At 47.9% G+C, this 18,170-nt stretch overlaps 1 protein-coding gene and 1 long non-coding RNA gene across 2 annotated transcripts in view; one reads left to right on the top strand and one right to left on the bottom strand.

The window, feature by feature from the left end:
• Positions 1-18,170, bottom strand: part of BCAS3 (BCAS3 microtubule associated cell migration factor) — a 557,971-nt gene that overhangs the window by 504,293 nt on the left and 35,508 nt on the right. The gene's annotated exons all lie outside the window — the stretch shown is intronic.
• LOC129144919 (uncharacterized) lies at positions 14,839-16,614 on the top strand. Its single transcript, XR_008549734.1, has 3 exons — positions 14,839-14,905; positions 15,864-15,998; positions 16,581-16,614. It is a non-coding gene; the product is annotated as an uncharacterized LOC129144919 (long non-coding RNA).

Raw genomic sequence — 18,170 nt, 5'->3', positions numbered from 1 at the left:
TAGTTATGCTGTGACCTTACCTCCTGGAGACTCCATGCCTTCCTTCATAAAATGGGGGCGGGGGGAGGGCAGCAGTTGACAGAGCTTCAGGTGGACAAGACTATCTCAAAGGCCTCTTACAGGATTCTTTCTTTGGTGTCATGTCCTTTCTCTTCTTCCCTCTCCCTCCCTCCCAAATTCCTTTTCTTTGATAGGGACCTTCTATTAATTGGCTTATAGCTATCACCCAGGGAGAGAGGCCAAAGGGCTGACCCTTCATCAGAGAGCAGCAAGCTGGCCCTCAGAAATCCTCAGAACTCTGTAATGAAGAGTCACCTGACTTCCCCTCTGCACCTACTCACCTAGCTAAAAGGCTGAGCTACTGTAACAAATAGTCTACCAGCCAGCTTAAATAACAAAGACTTATCTCCTCCTCATGTAACAGGTGAGTAGGAGGGCTGCTCCACTATACAGTGTCAGACAAGAACCCACTGCCTCTATGAGGTTTTCTCCACCAGGTCTTTTTTTTTTTTTTTTTTTTTTTTTTTTTTTTTTTTTTTATAGAGCATGCTTTTTATTATTTGTTTTGCTGGTTTGTTTGTTTGTTTTGTTTATACATGCACTGGGTACAGTCAGAAGCGCGGGAGGGTGAGAGAATTCACCAGAGCCAGAGCGGGGAGCAGAGCAGGCAGAAGGACCGAAGTACACTGCTGAGGGGAGCAGCGGGCGGCAGGAGGGGTCTGCGCGCCATGCGGGACCCTCCTCCGGTGTCCGGGGAGCAGCTGGGGATCGAACCGGCGCCACAGAGGCCGCGCGCAGCTTCGCAACCCAGCGCTCAACCGCTGCGCCACCGGGGAGGCCTCTCCACCAGGTCTTAATGATTCATGGTCACACTGAGTCACATTCATGTCTGTGTAACATCTCCAGGAAAGAGAAAAGTGGGAGGAGCACATGAGTAGTATTTTAACTAGCAACACATCATTTCTGCTCCCATTCCACTTGTAGGGGCTTTGTCAAATGTTCACCAAGCTATAAGAGGGTTGGGCTAATTAGTTTCTAGGTAACCAGGTGCCAAGCTACAACTTTACTGCTTTAGAAGAAGAGAAGAATGGATCTTGGTTCAAAACCATTATCTTTCAATTTAATGAATGAGATGGAGATGGGGAAATAGGAAGTTTTGCTTGGGGAAAGCAAACAGAATTTATTGAGTTAGACACCACACTAAGTGTTAGGTGTTTCCCATACACTATAATTGTCCTGCAGTCTTATTTCCCCAATATAAAATTCAATCTAGTTATCTCCCCAACCTTAGTTTATACTGTTTCCCCCCACCTGGAATTCACTTGTCTCCTAGGTAAGTTGTTCTCACCCTTGCATCAAGCTCAAGACCCATTTCCTTGATTTGAGAACAGAAGGAACCCAAAACAATTTAGGTCAATGCCTCATTTTATAAGTGAGAAAACTGAGATTAAGAGAGCAAAAAACACTTGCCAAAGGTCACACAGTAAGGTATCTACATAGTGGGATAGCCCATAACTGGAGCTCATGACTCCACATCCAGTTTTTTCTACAGAGCACTAAGAAACCAGCCTACCCCACAAGCCTCCACACTGTCTCTCATTATGTGACCATGGACAAATCTCTCAGCCTTTCTGATCTCTGGATTTTTGGACTGTGAAATGAAAAAGTTGGATCAGATTACCCCTAAAATTCCATTAGGACACAAACCCAGTTTAATGCAGAACCTCTCCAGACTTTCAGATCCTGGCCCTGCCCAATGATACTGAGACACTGCCTAGACAAACCTGTCCCAACTCCTCTTCACCCCCTCCCATGGGTAAATACACAGTAGAATCCACAGAAAGGCTCCTTTCCTCCCACCTCCTGAGGACCAGGCCTGGGGTTGAGCACTCTACATGCTCATGTCATCATTAAAGATTCCCTACAAAGTACTATTCGCCCCAGTTTTTAGATGAGAAACTAAGACCCTGAGAGGCTAATTGGCTCTCTGGGATAAACAGATTAGCTTTGATCCTGAGATCCCTAATGCAGGACTAGTGAGGAAGTTACAGGGAGATTCTGGCTAGATGCAATAGAGAGTTTCCTACTAGAGTTGCCTCTGGGGAGACAGGCTATCTTAGAAGGGAGTGATTTCCTGCTCACTGGAGGGATGCACACACACAGGGTGAAAGATCAAAGGATTTTAGCACCAGATAGGCAGAGGCAGGGCAAAGGGGTAGACTGTATCAGTGATTCCCAAGGGTTACTTCAGGAGATAATGATGACCAGCATTAAATGGCGTTTCTTAGAGAAAAAAGTTATGGCTTCAATTACTTTTCAAACTTCCTGATTTTGACCAGGAGAATGTCTCAGTTTGGTGCTAGTACAGCTTGCACATCACTATCACTTGTTGGTTCCCTTTTTAACAGGAGAGCTTAAAAGTCTCAGACTCAGAGCTCCAGGACTCAGCTGGAATGGAATAACAAGGTGCCTTCTGTTTTATTTGTTTTAGTTACCTTCTTTTGTAGCAAGTGATTGTGGTTCCCCATGACTGGTATGATGTAAAATTCCATTTAAAATTGATATCTTTTGGGGCCTCCCTGGTGGCACAAGGGGTTAAGTCTCAACACTTTCAAGCTATCCCCAGCCAGGGAGCTGACCCACATGACACAGCAGACCTCGCCTGTCTCACCTGCTGTTCCCCTCATCATTGTATTTCAGTCAATTCTGTTTTGCTCACCACTCTTGTCTCTGGTGAATCCTCTTATCCCCTACACCTCTGGCCTACACCCCAGTTCTTGTACGCATAAATAAATCTTCTGAAAAATTAAGTTAAAATAATACATTTTAGAAGAATGCAAGGATCTCTGGAAGTGGAGTAAGAGAAAATATTTGCAAAACACATAGCTAATAAAAGACTGGCATCCAAAATATAAATAGAAGTCTAAAAGACAACAAGAAAAAAAGCACCTCAACTAAAAAGTGGGCAAAGGATTTGAACAATCATCTCATCAGAGAAGATATCTAGCAGGCAAATAGGCACATGAAAAGATGTTCCCATCATGGGTCACTAGGGAACAACAAGCTGAAACAACAAGCTGCTCTTACACACTGATTAGAAGGGTTAAATCCAAAAGACTAAATGTGGAGGAGTCTCATCCATTGCTGATGGAGATGCCAAATGGTACAAACATATCCTTTCCATATGATCCAGCAATCACACTCCTTGGTATTATCAAAATATCCAAATGAGTTGGAAACTTAAGTCCACACAGAAGTTTATATAGCAGTTTTATTAGTAATTGCCAAAACTTGGAATCCACTATGTCTCTTTCAAAAGATGGCTGGCTAAACCGTGATACATCCTTGTGGTGGAATATTGTTCAGTGTTAAAAAGAAATGCACTATCAAGTCACAAAAAGACAAGGAGCAAAGTTAAACGCATATTACTAAGTCAAAGAAGCCCATCTAAAGCATCCTGTAGGATTTCAATCACATTTGAAATCACATGACATTTTGGAAAAGGCAAAACTATAGACAATAAAAAGTCTGGTGGTTGCCAGGGCTAGTGGGGAGGGAGGGATGAATGGATGGAGAAGAGAGGATTTTTAGGGCAGTGAAACTGTGTAATACTATAAAAGGTAGACATGTGAAATTAGTGCATTTATCAAAACCCATAAAACCAAAACAAAGAATGAGCCTGAATATAAACTGTGGACTTCAATTTATAATAATGTCACAACACAGATTCACTGTAGTACAAATGTACTACAGCAATGCAAGATGTTAAATAATAAGGGACACTGTGGGCAGAGAGAGAGGGGGTATCTGCGAACTCTATACTTTTGGCTCCATTTTTCTGTAAACTTAAAGATTCTCTAAAATTAGCCTCTTAATTTAAAAATAAATACATGTGTTTAAGGCTAAGAGGCACGTCTACTGAGAGTTCTACTTTTAGAAATGTCAGAGGAGCACTGCTGGTAATGGTTGAATGTCCCCCAGAAGAGCAGATAAATTAATGGTGGCACACAGACACTGGAATACTAAACAATGAAAAAGAGCAAACTTCTGTTACACACAATATGACTGAATCTCACAAACACGATGCAAGAAATCAAATACCGAACAGTCTATCCCATGTAATTCCATTTTTATAAAGTTTTAAAAAACACAGATTGTATCCATGATGTAAGGGGAGTAGGTACCAGGGAGAAGGTTCGAGCCTCCAAGAAGGCCCATGGGGTCGTCTAGATTTGGGGAATGTTTTGTTTCTTATTCTGGGTGCTGGTTCATATGAGGTTCATTTTCTAGAAAACTCCTTTAGATATTCATTTATATATTGTCACTTTTCTATATGTGCACTATAAAATTTTACATAAAAGTGGGATCATTAGCAATAGTTCATGTAATGAGTAATGAAAGGCAAAATGCCATGACCGAGCATTCCCCCCAGGGACCTGCCCAACAGAAATGTGCCTATGTGTCCACCAAGACATGTACAGGGCTGTTCACAACAGCACTGCTTTTACTAGGCCACAACCAGAAAAAAATGCAAATGTCTATCATTAGGAGAACAGATAAAGAACTTGTGGGCTAGTCATGCAATTGAATACTATGTAGCATGTAAAAAGGGAAAAACAGTGCATCACCCCTAATACAAATAGAGCTCTGGACAGGATGCTGAGTGAAGAAAGCAAGACCAGTCTCCTGGAAGAGCCCATTCACATGAAGTTCAAGACTATCTAATCTATGATTATTTTGTAATCCAGTAGACTGGGAAGGGGCAAGAAGGATCCTTCTGGGTGCTGAAATTTTTCCACATTGTGATGGGGGATACTTGCATGGATGAACACACACAAGGATGATCAAGCTGTGTGCTTAATTAAGATATGTGCACTTTAAAAATACAAGGGCAGCTCAGAAATGGTTTCAACATTGTGAAAGTGGAACGCAAATGTCTTGTTTGGGAAAAGCAGACAAGAAGCTCTTTTGGAGGGCTCCTGTCCTGAGAGCAGGATCCTCTAATTGCAGCACTATCATCCCCCTCCCTGCCAAGGTCAGCGGGTGACCTGCCCTTATCTCGCTCAGTGATTGGTAGGGGCTGGATTAGAGGGTCAGACACCAGATGCCCCCACCCTGTCCCCAGGGCAGATCTGAGCCCAGCAACCCAAGGTCTTGAGGTCTCAGGATCAGGAGGGCAGATTCCTGCTTGAGCCTTTACAAACATTCTTGAGCACATCCCACCCTCATCCCCAAGGCATGGTGGTAGCCTTTCTCCTGGGATGTCCTGGGGCCTCCTCTAGCCTACCCCATCTTAGGGCCTAGCAGCACTGGGAATCTATCCAGGGGTGGGCTCCATTTTCACCTGATGTTCTCTTGCTTTCCTGAAGACTCGCTACGACAGGTCATATCCCTTAGATTATTCATACTTCTGCAGAATGTGGTGACAGAGAGGATTCAGGAGAGAAAACAAGCAACCCATTCAATGTTGGGGTCCCTTCTGCCACATTCCAGGCAGCTTCTGCCCTAACACTTCCTATCACAGGCAGCTCGCACCTGTCTGATAGAACATGCTTCCTAGAAATAAGATGCAACTAGCATGCCTCTTTTTGAAAAAAAAAAAAAAAAAAAAAAAAAAAAACACTAAAATTATCTATCTAAATACATAAAAATACGTATGTGTATATGTGTGTATACCTAAAATACATAGATAAGCTGTCTCTGAAAGGCTGCACAATAAAGCAAGTGATAATGGTTGTCTCCGAGGAAGGAAACTGGGGGTGAGGAGCAGGGGCAGAGGACTATATAGTCCCCATTCTCACCTATTTGTCCCTCTTGAAATCTGTGCTTTATATGCACTGCCTAGCAAAAGCAGGTATACTACCTTTGAAAAAACACAGGAGTCTTAGATTCTTTGGCAAGTATGACCCAGGGTAAGGTCAAAGTCAGGCTGCACCCCAACCAGCAGGCCACACACTGCACTGCCCCATGGAGATTCAAGGCTTTGGAAGTAAATGTCTGAGCCCCAATGCCCCCTAAGTACCCTCCAACCCCATCTAGTTAGTACTCTCTGTGAGATTAGAAAATTGCTTAACTTCTCTAAACCAAGGTTTTTTTATTATTAATTAATTAATTAATTAATTATACAAGCACTGGGTACAGTCAGAAGCGCGGGAGGGTGAGAGAACTCACCAGAGCCAGAGCGGGGAGCAGAGCAGGCAGAAGGACCGAAGTACACTGCTGAGGGGAGCAGCGGGCGGCAGGAGAGGTCTGCGCGCCATGCGGGACCCTCCTTTGGTGGCCGGGGAGCAGCCGGGGATCGAACCAGTGCTGCAGAGGCTGCGGGCGGCTTCGCAACCCAGCGCTCAACCGCTGCGCCACCGGGGAGGCCCTAAACCAAGGTTTTCTTGCCCATAAAATGTCAAAATAGCATTTGTCCTGCTGGGAAACTGTTAAGGCAACATTCCAACCCAGTTTGGTGCTTAACATTGTTTATTATTGCACCTTTCAATTTACAATGTATTTTTCTATTTAACTTGCATGACAATGTTGGGTGTTTTCAACTCCATTTTATAGATGAAAAATTGAGGATCACTGACTTGCCCAAGGTCACAGAGCAGATAAGCTGTCAAGCCAAGAACCTGATGTGCTGAGGTCTAAGGTGCCCTGTCTTCCTCACCAGGTGGACTCTGGGTCTGGGATCTTTGTGGAAACATCACACATTTTCCCTGAGCATTATGGAGATTTCCTTGACTTCTCCCTGCTACTCCCCTGCCTAAAGAAGTGCTTGTCCTGGAAATCCAGGCATTTTGAGAAGAGGGGCTAGGAAGTTGAGGGGCAGGCTATCCCAGCCCTACCCAGCCAGGTAGAGCTTAAAACCACAGAAAGCAGTAGTTGGAGGGGGGTGTACGCTGAGACTTGAAGAGACCATAAGGAGTGACCATCAAACTTGATGGTCCTGTAGGTCTATGAAGACGTCACCACGAGAGGACAGCGCAGGGCAGGCAGCTACAGTTAAGCTCGATGGAGGTTAGTGTGGGCAGAGAAGTCCGTTCCCAGGCTTCCAATCCAGCCCAGACACAGGAGGGTAGTGATACCCTCAGATTCCCATGTGGAATCGGCAGGCAGTCTCACCATCTCCAGCAAGCACTGTACGGCTGTCCCATTAAAGTCCCTCTCACCCCTGGGCTCCAGATGGTTCAGCTCACCTCTGAGAAGCTCAACGCACTTAGCATTCAGCCCGCACATACCAGGTGCTCATTAAGTACGTGTCCACTGGATGAGTGGTACCCCATAAGCCCTCCCGTCTACCTATCACACGGCTGCTACACACTGCTGCTCCCTCCACTCATTCATTTCAGTGTCTGGGAAGTTCTGGCTGAAGTCTAACCTCCATTCTCCCTGCAGTAGCCTCGCTCCAGCCTCAGCCTAGTAATGGAATGTCAGGCTAGGGGCATGGATGATATTTACAAGGAGGCACAGCAGAGTTAATGCAGCCCCCTCAAGCTTCCAACAAGGAAGAGAAAATCACTGCTGTAAATTTCCCCTACAGTGCTCCGCCCAGCTCCTCCTCCCAGATCCCAGCCCCTTAGCCAGTGATTTACAGAGGGAGAGAAGCAGGACTGTGGGGAGCTGCCTCTGCAGGAGGGAAGCGCACATCTGCAGCACTGGCACAGGGGATGTCCTCATCACGGCCTGCACAGGGACCCCAGGATCCACCAATGCCCCCCACAGGCCTGGCTCTTCCACCTCCCAGCTGGCATCCTCTGCTAGGGTTCCCACAACTCTACCCACACCATCCCAGCCTCCTGGCTCTAAAACCCCTGGGAAGGGCCAGCCAGGAAGCACCAGCTCCTTCAGAGGCTCATTGCACAGCCGTGCTCCTTGACCTCTAGTTTTTCCATCTGTCTAGTGGGACTACTGGGGGTTCTCTATGAAATGGAGCAGGCCCCCGTCAGGACTCCACTAGAGCTAAGGAGGAAAACACAGCGTCCGTGAGTTCTTTTTCATTTATTCACTCACTCAAAGCCAGAGGCCCCAGGTGGCAGAGAGAGGAAGCTGTGGAGTGCCCAGAGGGAGTGGGGCCAGGGCCGCATGCCACAGGCGGTGATGGGGAAAGGGCACTGGGATGGTCCAGAGGTCTAGATTCTAGTCCCTGCTCTACCAACAGCTCTCAATATTCCCTTGGGTTAAGTGCCTGACCCTTTCTGGATGTCAGATCTTCTGTCTACAAAGTAGGGACCCAGGTCAGGTGGGGTTGGGGTCTGGGGGACCCCCTCCACCAGCCCTCCCATCCTGGAGTATGCCCTGTGTGCTGGGATAGCACTCACTCTCCCCAACCTTCATAATAACTGTGTTCTTCTTCATAAGAACTGTGTGCTGCTACTATCCCCAATTCACAGGTAAAGAAATGAAGTTCAAAGGGGTTTAACAGCTGGGCCAAGGTTAAGAGATTGGGACCAGATGCAGACTCCAGGGCCCTGGCTCTGAGTTCTAACCACCACTTATGTGACTTCCGAGCATAAGAAGAGGTAGTACCTTTGCTCAGTCCTCTTGCAGGAACCGGAGATCCAGAGACAAGAGGAACACCCCCCAGGACACACAGCAAGGCAGAAGGAATTTTGTTGCTCAAACTGGGTCTCCTGAGGGCCTACCCTGAGCTCCAGTCTGTATTCACCAGTCCCGGCGAGTCCTGGAGCAGAATAACCCAGAAAACGAAGGGCATGACCTTCCTCTTCCCTATACCCTGACCACTCCTTGGGGTAAGAGAGGCTGGGCCTCCTTGATGTGTGCGGCTGCTCCACAGCTCTTGCTCAGTGCTCTGTGAGCACTTCCAAACACAAAGCCCATGGCTCAGATCATTGAAAATCAAGTGCATCATTTTTAATTTTCACATCAGCCTCTATTTTGCCTGCCTGAATTCAGGGCAACTGTTGGTGAAACCAGTTGCCTGCCCTAAGACCTCACATGTAGAGACCAAAGGCCCACCTGTCCAGGAAGAAACTTCAGATAAACAGCTGAGTCAAGCTAAGAGTGGCTTTTTTTTTCAAGGCCTAAACTCCCCACAGGGCAGGGTCTATGTTTGTCCATCAGTCTGGGGTTCCCAAGGCAGGGCTGCCTCCCCTCCTGCCATGGAGAACCTTCTCCCCCATCAGACTGAGGGCTCTCCCAGGCCAGAACTGTGACTCCCTTGTCAAGCTAGTTATTTCCCAAACACAACACTGTGTCTCCCCGGGGATCATGCGGTCTTCGCCTTCAGACCCAGTAGGGACTGTGCCTCCCTCTCATCACGCCCCACTGTGGGCAGGGCCAAATCAATACCACTTGGCACAGTGGAGCTTCCCCCAGAATGACGGTGTTGATGACAGAAAAACTCCCTTATCCCTCCTACCGCAACACCAGGAACCAAACCAGAGAGGCTGCCATGAGGAAGCCTGCCTCAGACTAGCAGGGTCCAGCCAGGCCCAGAGGCTCCTCTCCCTGCCTGCCACCCTCACTGGGCAGCCTAGCGCCCCCTGACCCCATGGCCTTCCATCATGGGAGATCTATAACATTTACAATCCCAAAACAAAAGGCCCCGAGAGCTGAGGACAGAATTCATCTTCCCAGCTGACAAGCCCCGTTAATTAACGACTTGGAAATCGATGACGAGAAGGGACAGGCGGCAAATGACACCTCATCGTGGCCAGGAGGAGGGAGGAAATGTCCGGGGGCTGGTGGACACGCACCGCAGGGCTGGCCGGGCGCCTGGGAGAGCCACCGCACCCATCTGTCACTGTCACTTCAAACGCAGTTGCCTACCCCCCAACCTAGCAATTGTCATTTCCCACCGCAACAGGCCCCAAGAAAGGAGGGAGGCTATGCCCAAAGAATGAAGGGAAAGACATTTAGGGAGCACCTACTACGTGCCAGGTATGCTTTTCATTCATCATAAGCTCTTCCAGCAGCTTTGGGAACTAGGTTTTACTATTCCCATTTTAGGGATGAGAAAATTAAGGGCTGAAGGAAAATCAATCTAAGGCTGGCTTGTATTTTAAAATGCCTGCTACAGATTGATGAAAGCAGGTTTTGGATCCAAAGAGGCAACTTTAGAGAAAAGAGTTAGAGAAAAGAGTCCTGGGTTTGAGGCAAAATATCTAAAACTGTGGCTGGCCTCTATCCACTCTCTGTAGTACCAGACAAGTTACTGAAGTCCTCTGAGCCTCAGTTTCCACATTGTAACAAAGGGAAAGTAACTCCACCAGAGGTAGAGTGTTCCCTAATTCTTACGGAGGAACTTAGGAAGCCCTGCAGCCCATATTTGGGTGGGGGTCAGACATTGTTTTGACATCAACAAAACTGTGGATCACCACCATCCAAGTCTGGGGCATGACAGACATGGAACGAAAGGACAGGAGAGCCAGGGGGCTCTGCCAGAGCACAGGAAGGCTTGGGAGGGGTGACAGGTGGCTATCAAAGAGGCCAAGACTATAGGACACAGGCCCTCTCATGCTCACCCGGGAGGACTTGAATCTGTCTGCAGGAGTCAATAATGAAGATACCTGCCTGGTGAGGTTGTTGTGAACTTGAGACAAGTAGGTAAGGAAATGGCCTATCGTGACCTGGCATGTTGCCGGTGCTCAGCACATGTTAAGAGGTGTATGTGTTCTCCCCTTCCCTCTCCTTCCCCCCCAGCAATCAACTGTGTGTTGAGATGTGGCAGGCAGAGCACCTACCTCTCTCTACGCTGAAGGCTCCAGGGGAGGGGGCGCAGCTCCTGTTCTTGAAGAAGACCCCTGATAAGGGATCTAACATGCTGTGAGGAACCCAGTGCTGGCGCAAGGACAGAGCTGCCTGGGAACCCGGGAGAGGAGGCTGAGTTCGGCCTGACCTGGGTTGGAAGAATGAGCAGGAAGTCACCATAGGGACGCAGAGGGAAAGGAACTCAGGCCAAGGTCAAGGAGTGGGGCTCGGTGCTGGCACAGAGCAGACAGTGCTACTTTCTCCCTCCACCAAGCCCAGAGCTCAGCAGAGTCCCAGAGGTGTCTGGGCAATGTGGGAGTCCCTGGTGGTTGCTGGAGGTATGAGGGTAGAGAGCTCGCAAGGCTGGAGGCAAATACAAATTGGCCCAGAAGGTCACACCTTCAGTTTACAGCCTCAGTTTCCTTATCTATAAAATGGGGCCAGATTCCAAAGAGATATGTGAATGACAAACACATGAAAAGATGCTCAACATCATTAGTCATTAGATAAACAACAAGAAGACACCATTTTACCCTACTAGGGTGGCTGTGATAATAATTTAAAAAACCCCAAAATAAGTATTGGCTACGATGTAGAGAAACTGGAAACCTCATGCATTGCTGATAGGGATATGAAATTGTGCAGTCACTATGGAGAACACTTTTGCAAGTTTATAAAAAAAATAAAATGTAAAATTAGCATATGAATTAGCAATTCCACTCCTAAGTGTACAGCCCAAAAGGCTGACAATAGCGACTCAAACAGATTACCTACATGCCAGTGTTCCATGCAGAATTACTCACAATAGTCAGAAAGGTGGAAATAATACAAATGTTCATCAACTGACAAGTGGGTAAACAAAATGTGATATATATATATATGTATATAGACAATGGAATATTATCTAGCCATAAAAAGGAAGTTATGTTAAGTGCTGTGATATTGAAGACATTGTATTAAGTTAAAGAAACCAGACCCAGAAGGATAACTATTCTATGACACCAGTTACATTAAATATCTAAAATAGGCAAATTTATAAAGACAGAAAGAAGATTAGAGGTTACCAGGGCTGTAAGGAGTGAGAAATCAGAAATCACTGTTGGTACAGAGTTTCTGTTTGGGGTCATGAAAAAGTTTTGTAAATAGATAGTGGTGATGACTGCACGAAATTGTGAATGTAACTAATACCATTGAATTGTCAATTCAATGGTAAATGGTAAATTTTACATTATATGTATTTTATCACAATTTAAATAATTATTTTAATCCAACAGAAAAATGGGACCAAGGAACTATAGCAAGAATTCTACTTTAGTTGTCTCGTTAGGAACTGCCCCAGGATCAGGGGAGCCCTGCTGCTGGGACCCCCTGAACTGAGGGTGGGAGAATGAATTGTACTCCCTGCCTCCATCTTCCCAGCTGCCTCCTCATCCCCCGATCCTCTCTCCCTAGCCCCAGCCTAAGGCATTGGAGAAAGTTGGCCAGGACTGGGCCGGCCTGGGCCTCCTCTGAGCAGATGGCTTCACTCTCCTCCTCTCCCTACCCCCAGCCCCCTTAAAGAAGAAGAGACCTTTCTAGGCTACGTCATCTCACCGGAGCTGTAAATGTCAAATTTAAATTCATACTTTGTACCACCTTTGATTTCAAAGCGGATTACACCTCAGTGGTGAAAGGCGGCCGCAGCGCAGGGCCTGAGCAGGCCTCCTGGGTCTCTGCTCGGCCCCGAAGCATTGTTAACTCCTTCCAATTCATTAGGTCTAATCCTAGTGGCGCTGAGTAAGGGGCCCTGGGCCGCACCCGGCACTCAAGGCCATATGTGTCCATTGTATCACTTGTCCACTAATCCGGTGCCCGTCGTGGGCACCAGCCCACTGGGAAGGGGCTGTGACCATCAGTTCCAGACTGAGGAGGCCCTGGCCCTCAGTGGGGGGGGCATTCAGGGTCCTATTCTGCTCACAAACCCCCAGAAATCCTGTAAAGCAGGTCACAGAGTCCACAGTGTGGAGCGCAAGAGGTAAGAGTCCTAGGAGGAAAGACAGACATCAGTCTGTCCTGCTGTGCTTCTCTCCCACTGTCTATTCACATATACACGCTTTTCGCACATCCAGGTGCTTACAACACCCTCAGTATACCTGTGCACCTGCACACACTCATACACACCTCACACAACCAGAGGGACACACCCATGTACCCTCAATACATCCACACACACCCATATATTTACATATACCCATTCCCTGCAGAATTTTCCAAGTTTGCTTAAATAAATGAGCCCCTGACATATTTTTTCCCTGATATTTTCAATGCCCAGGATGTTAGAGCTGGAAGGAACTTTAAAGAGAATCAAGTCTCATTTAGAGGTGTGTAGAGTGAGGCATGGTGGGAATGAAGGGCCTAGTAGGCAGTGGGGAAGGGGTGGAGCCATGAACGCTGCAGCCAGCAGCTCTGCCCTCACTGGGCAATTCCCTTACTGCCACAGGGCCCCTGCAGGACTCTGATAATACAAGACAATGTATGTCTAAGTGCTTTGTTAACACAAAAGCACCCTACACAAGTGTGTAAAAGTCACAAGTGAGTTCCCAAGGTCCCCCATATGTAGAGTAAGGTAAAAGTATCAGGCTTTTCTGCCCTCCTGCCGTCAGGATAGATGACGGAACCCTGCAGTCCCGAATGCATGCCTGATGGCGGGCACCTGGAATAGGGTGTGGGCAGACGCATATGGGATTCACCTGGGCTGAGGACTGGGTTTTTAAGGGCGGCGTCACAGAGAAGAAGCAGAAGCAGAACCACAAGAGAGCAGAGCAGCAGAGACCACCAGAGAACGCTGGAGAGCCCAGACAAAGTGAAGACTTGCTGGGGGCTGGGAGGCCTGCCAGTCAGCCAGCCTCCCAGCCCACCAGTACCCCTGCCTGCCTTGTACCTGGTAAATCCCAATAAAAGCCTGAAAAGCCACTGAGGGCTCCAGGACTCTCTCCTCCTTTACCCCGTCTGCTGGATCAGAAAACCTGCCCTGTGTCCTTTCTGCCCTTATAACATAAGCAGCAGCAAAGGAGACACCAGACCCTACAGCTTAGGCCTCTCTGCCCAGGTTCTCCATGGCTCACAACTTCTCAGAAGAGAAAAGCACCAGGGGCCTCCCCTGGTGGCGCAGCGGTTGAGCGTTGGGTTGCGAGCCGGCTGCCAGCGAGGGTCCCACACACCAAAAAAAAAAAAAAAAAAAAAAAAAAAAGGAGCAGTACCAGCCCAGACCCAGGATCTGGGAGGTTTGGGCTAAACAGGCTTCAGCTGCAGCCAGTCTTGACACAGGGCTGTTTGATCAGGCCGTTCCCACATAGTGAACTGAGCCTTATGAGAAATGAGGCTTTTCAGGTGAAGGGAGTAAACTAAGCATGGCTGAGAGTAAACTAACCAGGTTCCCAGACCTGGGCTCCATGCTCCCAGTGCTCACAGCCTGGAGAGAAGTTGCTGGAATGCAGGTGAGCTGAGGGTGACAGGCAGCTAGGATGGGGAGAAAGGCCACCGTGTCACTGACCCTGTCCCCAAGGAGGGGACAGCTCCCTAAGGCCAGCCATACACTGAGGTGCTAGCACAGCACCACTGTCCATGGGTCTTTCGGGCCACCTGTCCATGGGGGAGGAATGGTTCTGTTTCTTCTGACATTTCTCTCAGGCCAAGAAAAGAAAATGTGCACACAGAAATCAGTGGTGTGGGATTCGGCTTCGAGCACACAAGAGCCAAGCACATTTCTTTCCAAGGCCACATTCAGTGACATCACAATGATAGCTTGAAACCCACCATGGCCAGAGCATCTACACCATGGAAATTGCTGAGTGTTACAAACAGGACTTTTCCTCCCAAAAGACCAACTGTGAAGATCACCAGCACCCCATTGCCTATGTTCCCTGCTCCCAGTGGAAGCCTGAAGTGCCAGTACCTAAGTCCCTGAACCCCCTGCCTATGCCAGCCAACGCCACCACCACCTTCTTCCACTTCCGAGCCTCCACTTCTTCAGCCACAAAATTGGGGGAGTATTAAGAGCAGCTGGAGCAGAGCTGCTGGAACGTCAGTGTGCACACGCTCTCTGGAGGGTCCTGTTCAGGGGCCACCTCTGAGGATCAGTCTGGGCAGGGCCTGAAGGTCTGCAGCTCTGAAAGGCTCCAAGGTGATGCTGCTGCCTCTTAACACCACACCCAGTCATGCACAGGTATGAGGCTGCCTTGAACCTCTGACCCTCTCCTTGGTCTCAGGCCCCCTCTTGATCTCTTGTCCATGACCCCTGGTCACAACAAGCCACCTCTGTTCCTTCTCTGATTCCACTCAAGCCAGATCACCACACTCAGACCCCCGGCCAGGGGCCAGGTGTCAACCCAACTTTGAATGGGTCCCCACAAGCCAACTGGAAGTCCCAAAGTTGCTGCCCACCATGTCCCTAGTGGGCCTTAGCCACCTTCTCCCTCAAATGAGTCCTCCACTTGAAGCCAACCTGTCTATTGGCCTGATTCCATGTTGCAGTTCCCTGTTTCCAGGAGTTGCCGAAGGCATCCTGGCTGAGTTTGCTCATGTGTCCCCAACTCCTCTCTGCTCCTTCAAGGACAGCAGAGCAGCTGCTCCCAGGAGCCCTACCTGCCCTCCCTTCCCTCACACCCTCCTTTGGTACCAATCTCTGCATCACCCAAAGGGTTAAGAGCCTTTTCTCAAGTTTGTGTCCCCCACTAGATCAGGGGCTTCCCACAGGGCAGGGACTGTCTTCCCCATCAGATGAGGCGCTCCCCCCAAGACAGTGGCTGGGTAATCTCTCAGGCCAGGGCCTGGCTCTCAGACCAGATCAGGGTAACCTCCTGCTAAGGGTATGTTTCCCCCAGTCAGTCCAGGGGGTCTTCTCGGCAGAGCCCAGTTCTCCAGCAATAATCTGGGGTAGAGAATGCCATGTTTCCTGTTCCTTCTCTGGCTGTCTGTGGGACTAGGGCTTCCTACAGCAGGCTTTGGTTGAACCCCCTCCCCCTCCCACCTTGGCAGCCTTAACCCCACTCTTTGCTAGCTGTGCTCTCTTGGCCCAGTTGGACAGGAGAAAGAAAGGCCAGTACTCGGGGCCGGGGGTGGGGGGCTCTCTGTCCAGGGCAGGGTTAATCTGAAGTCTTTTCTCCTTTACTGCCTCCTCCTAGGCCCCCGAAACCTGTACACAGTGCTGCCCCCTGCTCCAGCATGCCAAAGTTCAAGACTCCCAGAGCCACAAGTCACTTGTTAATTAATGGCACTAATTAGCAGGGAAGAAGCTGGACATCTGGACCCTCTCATGGGTGAGCTCAGACCCTTAGCATACTCAGGTTGAGGATGGTTGAGGATGCTTGCCTGGCAGGGGCACCCCCACACACATACTCTGAGCACCTAAAAGGGAACAGAGAAGCCAATCAGGAAGGGGGGTGAGGGCATCCCAAACTACATCTCCACCAATCCATCTTCCCCTCACCTCTAGAGTGAGAAATGGAGGGTGCAGGTGCTTGGGACAAAGGGAGGACAGGAAGGAGCTCCTTCAGTGGGGAGCAGCTGAGCCCCTCTTCCTATCCCTGCTCATCTCTCCAGTGGCCTATTTACCACTTAGCCCCCTTCATCCTCAACACCCCGGGATGCTCACCATCATCTCTATTTGAATACTCTTCTAGGATGGAAAATGCTGTGGTTCTAAAACAAAAGCAAAAGTGTAAAGATTCATCATGTCCACCATTCATTCACTCGTTCATTCAACAAATACTTATTGAACACTCCATCAGGCACTGAGCGTGCAGCTGAAGCCACAATATGGCCTACAGTCATGTGTAGCTGAATGACAGGGACACCTTCCAAGAAATTAATGCGTTAGGTGATTTTGTCATTCCATGCAGATATCATAGAGCACAATGCCACAGACCCAGATGGTAGAGCCAATTGGAACCACCAAGGTATGTATGTGGGGCCCATTGTTGACCAACAGATCATTAAGTAACACATGGCTTTACACATACACTGGATTAGTCAGCCATAAAAATAAAATTGATACATGCTACAACATACACAGACCCTGAAAACATTACACTAAGTAAAATAAGCGAGGCATAAAATCAAAACTACCATGAGATACCATCTTACACCAGTGAGAATGGCACGTATTAAAAAAACTAGCAACAACAAATGTTGGCGAGGGTGTGGAGAAAAAGGAACTCTCCTGCACTGTTGGTGGGAGTGCAAACTGGTCCAACCACTATGGAGAGCTGTGTGGAGATTTCTGGACCTACTAAACATAGAGCTTCCATATGATCCAGCAATTCCACTCCTAGGTATTTACCCAAAGGACACAGAAACATCAATTCCAAAGAGCACCTGCACCCCTATGTTTATAGCAGCACTATTTACAATAGCTAAGCTTTGGAAACAACCCAAATGCCCAAAATAGGTGACTGGATCAAGAAGATGTGGTACATATATACCATGGAATATTACTCAGCAATCAAAAAGGATAAACACATGCAGTTTGAAGCAATATGGATGGTGCTGGAAGGGATCATGCTCAGCAAAATAAGCCAGAAAGAAAAAGAAAAATACCAGATGGTCTCACTCATAGCAGGAATCTAGAAAACCTAAATAAGGGACCAGGAAAAAGAATAACTATAAGAAAGTGAAAATCAAAATCAACAAAAAACTATGAACCAGAGACACTCTATGGGGGGTGGGGGGCGGGGAAAGGAGGGATTGGGGTCAAAATAAGGGGGTTGCAATTGTATGGGGAATATAAAAATAAAATTTATTTTTAAAAAAAGCAAGGCATAAAAGGACAAATATTGTATGATTCCATTCACATGAGGTACTTAAACAAATTCTGAGATAAAGCTGAACAGAGGTTACCAGGGATTAGGGGGAAGGAGGGAATGGGAAGTTGTTTACTGGATACAAACTTTATGCTGGGGATGATGAAAGCACAGACAATGGTGATGGCTACACAACACTGCCAATACATCTAAAGTCAATGAATTGTATACTTATCATTAAAATAAATATGATGTTATTCACATTCCAAAAAAATGGAAGTCCCAGCCCTTGTGGAGCTTGGATTCCAACGGATGGATTTAAGAAAATAAAACATTATATAAAAGATGGTAACAAGTCCTACGGAAACAAACCAGAGAAGGAAAGAGGTTTACAGTATTGAATAGGGTGATCAGGAAGGACTTCCTGCAGAGGGGACCTTCCAGCAAAGACATGAAAGAGTTGAGGGAAAAGCGAACCAGGCAAAGAGGACAGAAGTCCTGAAGTGGAAGTGGGTTTGGTGCCCATGAGATGCAGCAGGGGGCAGTGTGGAGCAGGCGGAGGGATAGGCGAGGTCACCGGGCCATCAGACAGGGCCTCACATACCTGGTGTGCTTAGCAGGCTCCTGGTACATACCCCTGAACACCTGCCATGCCTAGCGCCTACCAAGCACCATTCCACCCCCAGCCCC

Source organism: Talpa occidentalis, unplaced genomic scaffold (assembly GCF_014898055.3).
Source record: "Talpa occidentalis isolate TD23 unplaced genomic scaffold, MPIMG_talOcc4v2.1 talOcc4.7, whole genome shotgun sequence".
In the NCBI taxonomy this organism is placed as follows: domain Eukaryota; kingdom Metazoa; phylum Chordata; class Mammalia; order Eulipotyphla; family Talpidae; genus Talpa; species Talpa occidentalis.
The sequence above is the reverse complement of the archived record's forward strand: the minus strand, read 5'-3'. Positions and strand labels throughout refer to the sequence as shown.